Genomic DNA, 12,574 nt, shown 5'->3' with positions numbered 1-12,574 from the left:
CCAGCGAGAATCATATGCCATTTCTTCTTTGTTGTGTCAGTCAAATAAAAGACTTGGCGAACATCTATAGCGAGTACGAAGGGTTCAGACTTGTATCTGACATGTTTGAGATCAGCGCTAGTGAATCTATACTTGTCATTAGTGACACCCTTCGTCCCTGTACCCAACGGCACCGAAACAGAGCTACATTGAATACCAAGTAGTTTAGCTCCTAGATCACCTCTTTTTGACCCTAGTATGTGCCCCTCTGCATATTGTTGTCATAAGAATCTATACAGACACCATTGTTTTTCTATGCTCTTCTCATCTTGGACAACCATGTAAAATATGTATTTGTTTATATCGTACCCTTGATATGTCACAATTGTGTATATAGGGCTTGATGCCAGGTTTTTTTTTTATCAGAGCACTTGTAGGAGTACTCGATTGTTTGATTCGATCTCAGAACCAAGTGCCGAACCTTTGCATACATTGCCTCGTAACCCAAGCTTCAGTTTGCACTGGATTCTCTTCAAGTATCATTTGCTTGTGGTCATCGACATATGGGCACACTTCACTCATTTGTTGCAGTAAGAGGAAATAAGCTTGGTCACATGACTTCAGATCAGAAGTTATTACCATCTTCCCTGGAACCCTTACAACTACGAGTCTCCCCTCATGGTGAGACTTAGGCATACCAATTGGGTTATTTTGGTCAATGTAATCAACAGACCACTATAATGCTTCCTCCATCGCGTAACCCTGCACGATGCATCCCTCAGGAAAGGCTCGATTCCTTACGTACGACTTGAGAACACCCATAAATCTCTCAAATAAAAGCATGTGATGCAGGAACACGGGACCAAGGTAGTGTATCTCCTTCACAAGGTGAATAGTGAGATGGACCATGATATCGAAAAAGGATGGTGAGAAATACACCTTAAGAATACATAGTCTCAAAGTGTCTTTTTCTAGCTCCTCCATGAGTCTGGATCGAGCACCTTTTATTCAATTGCATTGAACAAAAAGCACAGGACCAGGATAGCCTCGCGAACCATAATTGGGAGAATGTTCCTAATAGCTACCAAAAGTTGTGACGTCGTTATCACATGGAAATCATGTGACTTCATTATGGAGAAATTCATTTTCATCTCTTTCACCGAAACAAGTCTTGCGATGTTGGACGAGTAACCAGAGGGAATTTTCACACTATGCAATAACTCATAGAATTATTCTTTCTCCTCCTTGGAGAGAGTGCTAGATACTAGGGGTAGGTGTTTTCCTTTATCCGCATCATGTGTATGAAGCTCCAGCCTTAAGCCCATTTTTTCAAGGTTAGCTTGTGCGTTCTCATGATCCTTTCCTTTTCACTTCATTTGGAGCAATGTACTGATCAGACTCTCGTAAATATTCTTCTTTATATGCATGATGTCGATAGAGTGGTGAACATCTCATTTTTCCTAATACTCTAGCTCGAATAGTATTGATTTCTTGTTCCACATTCTTTTTTATTCATCATCGTTGGAGGATCATTTTTGCTTGCTAAGAACAACATTGATATTCTTAACCTAATTGTGAACATCTTCCCCGCTGAAATGCCTTACAGGTAATACTTTCTCCCTTGTGCCATCGAACTGCTGGTTCATGTTTTAGTATAGGTGCTTCTTAGGAAGGAAACATTGATGCCGTATGTACACTATTTTATTTGAGTTGCTCAACCTCAAACTGCATGTGTCATCTAAGCAATGGGGTCAAGCTTCACCTTTTCTTTTGCTTTGACAAGTTACGAAGTGCTGACAGATCATTGATGGTGACGAACAACATGGTGTGCAAGGTAAAGTACTCTTTCTTGTACTGATCTTAAACCTTGACGCCTTCCGACCAGAGTTTTTTAAAATCATCGACTAAAGGCCTGAGGTACACATCGATATCATTGCCAAGTTGTTTCAGTCCTGATATCAAGATTGATAACATAATGTATTTCCGTTTTAAAGCCAAGGTAGAAGGTTGTAGATCGATAATACAACATGCTAGGTGTTATGTGAGGTGCTCATGTTATGGAATGGATTCATGTCATCTGTGCTCATAGCAAACCTATTATTTCTCAATTCTTCAATGAACTAACCAAATGTGGAATCAATGGTTCACCACTAAGTGGAATCCGTCGGGTGCCATATCATTGCATCGTTCTTATGACCCTCCTTATGTGAACACACCAATTAGGTCTCCTTTCTGTTAGCAAATAATCACTTTAGACGGGGAATTACAGGAAAATATCACACCACCTTTCTAGGATGCCTATTACTTTTCTTGCCTCCATCCTCGTCACAATCATCGTTTCTAAGCTTATATCGATGGGTTCCACAAACTGAGCATTGATCCAGCTCTGCATACTCTCCATGAAACAAGATACAATCCTACTTATATGCATGCATTTTTTCTATTTCTAGTCCTAAAGGATAAATTATCTTATTCGCGTCATAGATGCCCTCGAGCACCAAGTTCTCCTCCGGTAGTATGTCCCTTAGCAGATCCATCAATGCTTCGAAACTCTTGTCAGTCCAACCATGAGTTGCCTTCAGCTATAGAGGCTTTAGGTCCCTAAATAGCCATGTGTACTTCTTTTTACAGTTAGGATAAAGTGTTGTCTTAGAATATCGTACAAATTCTTGGAATTTAGCAAATTCACCATTATTATACTCGCCGTGCCACTCGACATCCCCCACCATTTGTCCACATTCTCCACAAAATCCACGATACCATTATCTTTGAAACCTAATATGTTCTCATCCCTCAGATCATAATCCATATCACCAGGTGTAAGTCCTTGATCCACACTGTCGGTATGAAGTCCCGAATCCATCTTTCCTTCATTAAGGCCTTCCTCGCCATGTTTGTTCCAACATGTATAATTCTCTTTAAATCCACACATGACCAAGTATGCTTGGACATTGTTTTATTTTGGGAACTTCTTATCATTCCTGCAATCGTGATATGGACAATACATTACCGTTTTACCCTAATTTTTCATATCCGTCAATGCAGCACTCATGAAATACTTCACCCCACTCAAGTACTCTGGACAAGTACGGGTCTTAAGGTACATCCAACTTCTGTCCATCATCTACAATGTAAAAACATTCATTCTTAATTAACAATTACCTTAATTATGTGATAAAAAATTCCATACAATTATACTAGATCTATGGCATCTCGTTGTAGATCGGGTAAACCTAGTTTCAAATTTAACATAAATATAACTCACTTGTACTAAGATTTTGAATAAAAATGCAAAATAGTTGAATTCAACTCAAAGCGCAAAAATCTACCAAATAGGGGTTAGATGAGGAGGAAATATGGAGATGCAAACCTTCAAAGACCTATCAACAATTTAAACTTCAATTCAACACGATATTAGAGAGTCTCTAGCGGAACCGAAGAAATCACTAGAAGTTGGCACCAAGACCTAGCTTTGTAATAAGCCCGTAGTAGCTAGACAGCTCTAATAACAAAGCTGAGTAATCAGTGACTGGTCATAACATCACCCATCACTAATGCTCTAGCATAAGTGGCGGGTGATGTTACGACTAGTCACTGATGATTAGCCTAGGGAAACCCATCACTACGTGATAAGTGATGGGTCGTAACATGACTCGTCACTTATAACTAGTGTAGAGAGGTCTATCACTAATATCATCAGTGACGGTTCATGATCCAGTCCCGATCCGAAGCTATATGAATTACGAGTCATAGAAGGGCCTGTCACTAAATCGTGTCTTCTTTGTCTATTTTTCACGTAGTGTAAGCATACACGAACATAATTGAAATACGGTTTAAAAATTTGACTGTAGCTCGTGTTGATGACAAGATTTGGTATTTATAGTGGTCATTGCAACAATGACGGGCTTAATGGGCCACTAGCGATCACTGCATCCACCGATGAACAGTGCTCCAACCAGTATGAATAGTGCTTTAACTATAATGAACAGTGTTCTGACCAATGTGAACAGTACTCCAACCACAATAAACAGTACTTGATCATATGGACAGTGCCTCCTACCAGATAAGCAGTACCTCCGACCAGATCAATAGCACCCCCTCCCCCGACCAGTGAACAATAACCCTCGACCAGTGAACAGTAGCCGCGACCACAACCAGGTGCTACGGATAGATGTTTGAGTCAAAAACGTAGTCAAATCGAAGAAGGCTAAACTTCAATAAATGATACTCGGGTAGATATATAAGAATTTACGTGGTTGAATAGGAAAGATATGTTAGTTATAGAAAGTTTGGACTCATGTGTTATAGTCGAATCATATCTGTAAGTCTTGTTTAGTTTTAATTAGGAGTCCTGATCTCTTACGGCTAAGACCTACCACCCTTTAAATACGAGAGGGCAATGGCCGAATGAAAAAAATGAAACAATCGATCAAAACACAATTATCTTTCGTTTTTTATCTCTTTTTGCCTAGCTTCTGTAGTCATGTTCTTTCTTCCAATCTACATTGCTATCTGTTCTTAATCTCAACGACCAAGGGCAAGCAGCCAGCCATCCACGCTCCAACGGGGTCCCTCCTGAGCATGGGTGACAATGAAGGTTCGACAACGCAGTATCACGACCGGGGTATCCTGGGTGCTGCTTGCCGGATTGTGCACACGAGATGCTCAGTGTTTGGCGTACATCTTCTCACGTCAACACAGTTTTTGGCAACTCCACTGGGGACCGAGTTGTTCGGCTTTCTCCTAGCCGAATTCTAAATCCCTAGCCATGTCTACTTTGGAGATTGATAAAGAAAACATCATTTTGGCGTCGTACGATGAGTTGCCGGAAGAGGCGTGTTTGGCAATCGAAGCCGGTTTTGAGCAACGTCGGCAACAGTTGCTCTCGCGCTATGTAAAGACTCAACAAGGCGTATTCAAGAAAGAAGATTCTCCACTACCTGCCGACCAAAGCTGTAAGGTACAAGCCAATGTGAGTTCTGCCCTCTCCTTCTCATCAAGAGGTTGCTATTATGATCAATCAATGTGTTGGTGCAACCATGATAATAGTGTCAAAAGGATGGTTGATGATACATTGATTGAGAAAATTAGGCCTTCAGTTTTGCAAATTCACGAGGAACACAATCTTAAAAAACCTGCCACTAGTAATGTTAGTGCTCCAATTTTACCTATTGTTGTTGATGCATTAACTAGTGTTTCTTATGCGCATTTAAATAATCCTCATGATGGCTGAACTAACCCGGGTAGCGTTGCACCTAATCATATTCATTCTATGCAATTAAAACTGATGTGACACAAAACCCATATCAAATACCATATGCTAAGCTTTATGCTTCATCTTCGGCTCAAACTCATAGAGCCGAAAGTTATTCCAATGTGCAAACACCCTATTACCAGACCGTAGCATATAGTGTTCCACCTATATCACTACAAGGATTGGTATTTGAACAAAACTTCACCATACCACCTCCTATCACTTCTTATGCGCCAAACGTACCTACACCACCGCTTGAACCAATAGCTAATCTTGATTGACTTGTGGCCGATTATACCGAAATCATGTGAGAGCAAGTAGCTACTGTTTTGAGAGAATAATTTGGCTTAGATGTTAGGAGAAAAGCTCATGCATATCAAAAGTCATATCTTGAGCACTATGACACAATCTCATATCCTCGTGGTTTTAAAGTTCCTGATTTTGTGAAGTTTACCATGGAAGATAATAGGACAACTAGGGAGCATGTAGGCTAATTTCTTGCACAATTAGGTGAAGCTAGTTCTAATGATGTGCTAAAAATTAGATTATTTCCTTTATCATTGCCTGGAACCCCTTTTACTTAGTTTACATCTCTTGCTCCTAATTCCATATATGTGTGGTCTCAATTAGAAGAGAAATTCTATAAATATTTTTATAGTGCTGATACCGATTTGAGACTCTCACATTTGACATCAGTTAAGCAAAAATATAATGAATCTGTTGCTGATAATATCAGGAGGTTTAGAGATACAAAGAACCGATGTTTTAACTTGACACTTTCCGAAAAAGACTTAGCCGAATTAGCTTATTCGGGTTTGTTGTCTCATCTTAAGGAAAAGCAAAGAGCTCTGTCATTAGAAAGCCAGACTAAAGAGTCTAGAAATTTTTAGAAATCAAATGATAAATTTAGAGTTGATCGTCCTAATGTTCATATGCTTGAGTATGAGTCTGAAAATTCGAATGATGATGATGTTGATAAGTATGTAGCCGAATGGGCTTGGTCTTCTAAGTCTAAACCATTTGTTTGCTACGCTCTTAAGTCGATTCCTCCCAAGAATCGGTGAGAGTAAATTAAGCTTACTTGTGATGTAGCAAAGTGTGAAAGAATTATTGATTATTTGCTACAAGGACATATTCGGCTTCCTCATGGTCATGTGATTCCACCATTATAAGTATTGAGGAAACGAGCTTATTGTAAATGTCATAACTCTTATTTTCATGCAACTAATGATTGCAATATTTTTTGTCGAAAGATTCAATCGGCCATTAGGGAAGAACGATTAAAATTCTCGGAGATGTAAGTTGACAAGCAACCGTTCCCGGTTAATGTTATTGATATCCTAGACAGGAGTGTTCTAATTCGGCCAACTCAAGCCAAAACAGCTAAATGTAAAAATGTAATCGTTGGTGAAGATAGGCCAAAACCTTTGGGAGAGAATAATAATTTGCTAAGAGAAGTACTACTTCAGAAGACTCCTGAAGGAAAGGAATTGATCAAAGTTGTGTTGAACACTTTGACCCCCGGGGGGCATGGCAGTGCTAGGATGATCAAACCCAAAAATCCAGAGGTTGGTAGGTGGAAGATAAATAAAGCGAAGAGACATGATAAGGTTGTGAAATTCAAACCCACTTTCAAGCAACTTCTATCCAAGTATGAAAAGGATAAGGCCGTCCAAACTCATGTGAATCGGTCAAATAATCTCAAGCAACCATGATCGCCTTTGAAGCAAGAAGTGCATGATCATCATCAACCAAAGGAGGATTGTGTTGCTGCTACTCACCCACCACTTGGGCCGACGCCATGACCATGGATGTCTCCTCCGATGTGTTTTCCTCCTTGCCCAACGTGGGGTTACAATGGTATGTGGATGCATCCTCCTCCTACGCAATTAAATTATTTTTATCCGGGTTGGACGGCACCACATAGGCCAGTTTTTGATAGATATCACATCCTATCCACGACCGATTAGGGCATACAAATTGGTTTAGTGATGTTAGACAAGCTAAGAGTGTAAAGAAAATATACCGGGTCAAGGAGAGTGGAGTTTCTACTCAAATTTCAGATTTTAATGTTGCTGAAACAAGGACCACTGCTATTGATATTATTAAAATTGGTTCGATGAGAGTGGTTGCCGAAGAGCTTGGCTAGGGACCGATTGTTATTACCAATAAATTAGTCAAATATGAAAATATATCTACTGTTGTTTATGCTATTCCAAAGGACGATAATCATGAGGCAAGTAGCAGCAAGCCGCTTTCTAAGTATCTAAGGTGAGGTGATGTCCCTCCGACTTATCTCACACGAAAAAGAGAAGATTGCAGCGGCTATGCAAGCAAGAATTAATGGAGCAGCAAGCTGAAAAGTTGTGGGATGATACTTTCAATGAAGTTAAGCTAATGCAACCCGCGAAGCAAGTGTAGAGACCAAAGGTAAATGCAATGATAGCTCCTACAACACTCTCTTTGTCAGCAACAACACCGGTGCTTATGCAAGAAGACAAGGAAGATAAGAATTTGATTGATTATGATGATTCGCCGGTGCATACTAATTATGCTTCACTGATTGAAGGTATGTATATAAATATGGTTTTTATGTTACCTTCGAAATTTCATGCTATGGATGAATGTGGGGAACCGTCCAAATAATATTTTAATTAATCACCAGGAGGATCATTATTCATAATCGTAACCTTGATGATTAACCAGAATATCATTCCGGTAGTCCCGGCACGTGTTTTGTGCCTAAGGATCGGAACACATGCCTTCCAACATATACATCACAACATAGCTTAATAAAGAATGAGTAATAAACATTTATATTACAAGTATTAAGCATGCAATTGGTTTCAACAATTTACAACAAAAGCGAGCTAGGAGGAGACAAAACCCCTCAACTCCTAACCACAAAAGAACTACGCAACGAAAAGTTAAACTTATAAACAACAAAAGAGAACAATGCCACATACCCTTAGGCACCGTCTCAACACACAACCTTCAGAGTAGGATGCACTACTCTTGCCCGCCACCCTGATCAGCAGGCACGAAGTAGCCAAAAATAGCCTTTTCTCCAGCAGCAGGAGCACCTGAAAGCGCAGGCATGAGTACGAAGGTACTCGCAAGACTTAAACCATATAGAGCACATATACATAGCTCGACTCTAAGGATTATGCATTGATCATTAGCAAGGATGAGCCACAGGTTAGGTAAAACATATGCACTAAGCATTCTAGACATATGTGTGAGCGACTGAAACTTTACCAAAACATATGAAAACTACCCTGCAACTAACAACTGAACAAAAGTAACTGTAAACAACATATATATTAATAAGTAACAAGTACCAATATCACCATCTCCCACATACCGAACCACCAACCATACTCGAAACTCTACAACCGATGCAGATGGACAAAAGTATACTCATGAACGAGAGCGCGACAGTTCAAACTATTTATACACCCTGCAGGAGATACTCTGGACCCACACGACACGAGGACCATTCGGCTTGTGCCACCGGCCAAAGTGCACACAAGGGGGGTACTCGTGACAACCTTTCCCAACCAACCCCAACCGTTTGGATCATGTATCGCTCAGCGTAGCGGTACTAGAACTACTTCCGGAGCAAACTAGTACCGCTACAAGTCCGCCCGCTCACACCGTCGATGTCCACACCCAAAAAGCCACAGCTGTGAAGGTATTGGGCTCGTCTTACCATTAGATCGGTATGTGGTGAGTAAGGTAAGTGCTAAAGCCAACAACACCGATGATCGGTACTTAACCGGCGCAAAGCGGTCTACGGTGTCCGGTTTCCTTTACCGACCTACCCAGGGGAACTCCACATCCGAGCAAGACAACACACCTCCTAGCACCACCCACACCTCGCCACTCATACAACCATCTCAACCTCAACAAGTGTATGTAATCATAAGAAGGTCCTATGCTTGCGAACAACGAGATGCATCATCATTCGACTTCTACCGAATGACCTAAGCATGGCTAAGCATATAAGTCGAACTCATACCTAGACATTGAAAACATCTCAAGGCTACAAGGAATGTAAATACACAAGTATTCAAAGTAGAATAAAGCAATTGGCATAGGTTCTACCCATTGGTACCCGACACTGACTCACTAAACACGCATACATACATAAGCATATTTCATCAATTTTAGACTTATCCAATTTCACAAGAGGAATCAATATGCTTAGTTGCTTGCTTGGATGCACTGGCTCAAATAGGTGGGGTGCCTCGGGATCGCCCTCGGCCTCCGAGATCAACGGATCGGCGATCTCTAAAAAGAATCAACGCGTACAATGCAAATGAGTAAGAATGAAGTGCAAAAAGGTATGCCACAAAGCTTAACAACATGCTAGAATCATAAGATATGCGAATCAATGCAATACTAAATGATCTAAATGAAAACTAGAAAATAACAGCCATTCAGAGTATTTGGATTGGTTCGGAGTATCCGGGCTCGGACCCTCCGGTGAACCTCTGGAAGAGGCGCTCGGTTACTGCTTTTTATTTGACTGGCCTGGAGTATCCGGGTGAATCCAGAATATCCGGGTTCCGGAGTATCCGGACCATCCTACAATGAAGGCTCTCGGTTAGCCACTATTCTAACTTAACCGAGAGCCTTCGGGTTGGTCCGGACTATCTGAGATGTACCGAACACTCCGAGTGAGGTTTCGAACGAAGCTCTTGGCTACACGATCACATGACTACCCGGAGTCTCCGGGTTTGATCGGATTATCCGAGTGATACAGACTTGTGTTGTTCACGACTTTTCCTTCGGGTGATTTGACTCATTTTACAAATCTGTGCTACACAAATGTGAATATGCCTTATCCAAGAGATCCTAAACTAAACTCGCACCCTAAACCCTAACCAAACTTGAACACAATTCAACAGACTATTTCTGCTGAACCCGAAGTCTCCGGGTGAGTCCGGAATATCCGGGCCAGCCCAGAAAAGCTGTTCTGAGTGGATTTTTGGTTGATTCGAGTTGCGATCTTTTTCAAGTCTAAAGGGAACATGTTAGGGGTAGTCTAAGGGTCATGGAACTTACTCATCACTATCAACACGACTCTAGAGCTCATTTTCGACCAAAACCCCATTTTTGCTCAAAAAGCTCAAGAACGCCAAGAACTTCAAGAACTACTTGATTCCTCCATGAAACTAAAAAAGTATTGGATAGATGAGTAGCTCATGAGCTAGAGAATGCAATGGTACCACATGCACATCTTGAATCCTCCACTTGAGCTCAGATTTTGGAAGAAAAGAGAGGGTGCTTAAGTGGGAGAGGGAGAGAGGGAGAGCTGCTGCAGCCGAGCTGCAGAGTGAAGACGTGGGGAGTGAGGGAGGAGAGAGAGAGCAGGTGGGGCTGCCCCATTTGGTGGGTGGGATAGTGGGGCTATTTGTGGGGCCCACATGTTAGAGAAATGGGTATTTTCAATGCAATTTCTATTCTTTTCTCCTCCAATTTTCTTTCTCTTATCCAAATGATTCTAAACAAATTGTTCTAATGTGCCAATTAATTTCTCTCAAATTTAATTATGATGCTAATGACACATGATTAAGCTTAATCACGCGATTACTGAATTTGGGACGTGACAAGGAAGGTGAAGTAGCTTGGGGCCAAAGGAGGCTATTTTTGAGAAGCCAAAGGAGACATATCGGTATTTGAAGATATTATATGTGAAGGATCATATTAATGGAAAGCCGATCTCTAGGATGCTTGTTGATGGTGGAGCTACTGTAAATTTGATGTCATACTCAACTTTCAAGAATCTTGGTAGATATGACAACGAGTTATTGAAAACTAATTTGGTGCTCAATAGATTTAAGGGTGACTCTAATGAGGCCAAAGGGGTTATCTCTATGGAGCACACTATTGGAAGCAAGACATTATCCACCGCCTTCTTCGTTGTCGAGGTGCAAGGTAACTATAGTGTTATTCTTGGGCGTGATTCTATTCATGCGAATGGTTGTTTGCCTTCCACCTTGCATCAATTTTTAATTCAATGGGTGGATGATGAGGTAGAAATAATTCATGTGGATACTTCGGCTTATGTTTCTTTGGCTAATGCTTCAGCCGATTGGAGATAGGGCAATGCTGAGTGCTTGTTGAGCCTTATTTTTTCATATTATGATTTTCTTAGTGTCTCCAAGGACAGATTTGTACATGTGGTTGTAAAGCCGACTTGTGATAATCGGCTCAATGATATGATGTATCAATGAGTAGAGATAGAATTTAGAATGGTTGCACAAGCGTATGAAGCAATATCAGTCAGATAAGAATGGCATTTGTGAGGTCATTGAAGATTTAGATGAGTTAGATAAGGTAGGTCAAGGTTTTTCATCGGCTGATCCATTAGAAGAAGTTGATATAGGTGATGAATGCCTACAAGGCTAAATTAATCGGGTTGCTTAGAGAGTATATTGATTGTTTTGCTTGGGAATATCATGATATGTTGTGACTTGACTGAGGATTAGTAGAACATTGGTTGTTAAAATGGGATTTAGGCCTTATAAACAGCCATCTAGAATGTTTAATCCTAATATGTATGATCGGATCAAAGAACAAATAGGTCCATTGTTGAAAGCATGATTTATTAGGCCATGCAGGTATGCTGATTGGATTTCTGATATCGTCCCGGTAGAGAAGAAGAGTAGCGGTAAGTTACGAGTTTGCATTGATTTTAGAGATTTGAATAAAGCTATTTCTAAAGAGGAATATCCTATGCCTATAGTCGATATGTTAATTAATGATACTTCAGGACATAGAATAATTAATTTTCTTGATGATAATGCTGGTTATAATCAAATTTTTATGGCCGAGGAAGATATGTCTAAAATGGCTTTTCGTTGTCCTGATTTCGTTGGTCTATTTGAGTGGGTGGTGATGATATTTGGTTTGAAAAATGCTGGTGCTACTTATCAAATGGCTATGAATTTAATTTTTCATGATCTACTTGGTGTCATATTAGAAGTATATATTGATGACATAGTTGTTAAATCGGATGGTGATGATTCTCATTTAGCCGATTTACATTTAGCCTTTGAAAAAAATATGTCGGTATGGTCTAAAAATGAATCCACTCAATGTGCTTTTGGCGTGTCAACTGGGAAGTTTTTAGGCTTTATAATACATGAGAATGGCACAGAGATAGATCCTAATAAAATAGAAGCTATACAAAAAAGTTTAGCCCCCTACATGCAAAAGAGATATACAAATTTTTTTGGGTAAGGTTTATTACTTGAGAAGGTTCATATCAAACTTATCCGGGAAGGTTAATTCTTTTACACCTATACTTCGATGAGAGAATGAGATCAGATT

Source organism: Phragmites australis, chromosome 11, assembly GCF_958298935.1.
Source record: "Phragmites australis chromosome 11, lpPhrAust1.1, whole genome shotgun sequence".
Lineage (NCBI taxonomy): Eukaryota > Viridiplantae > Streptophyta > Magnoliopsida > Poales > Poaceae > Phragmites > Phragmites australis.
The sequence above is the reverse complement of the archived record's forward strand: the minus strand, read 5'-3'. Positions refer to the sequence as shown.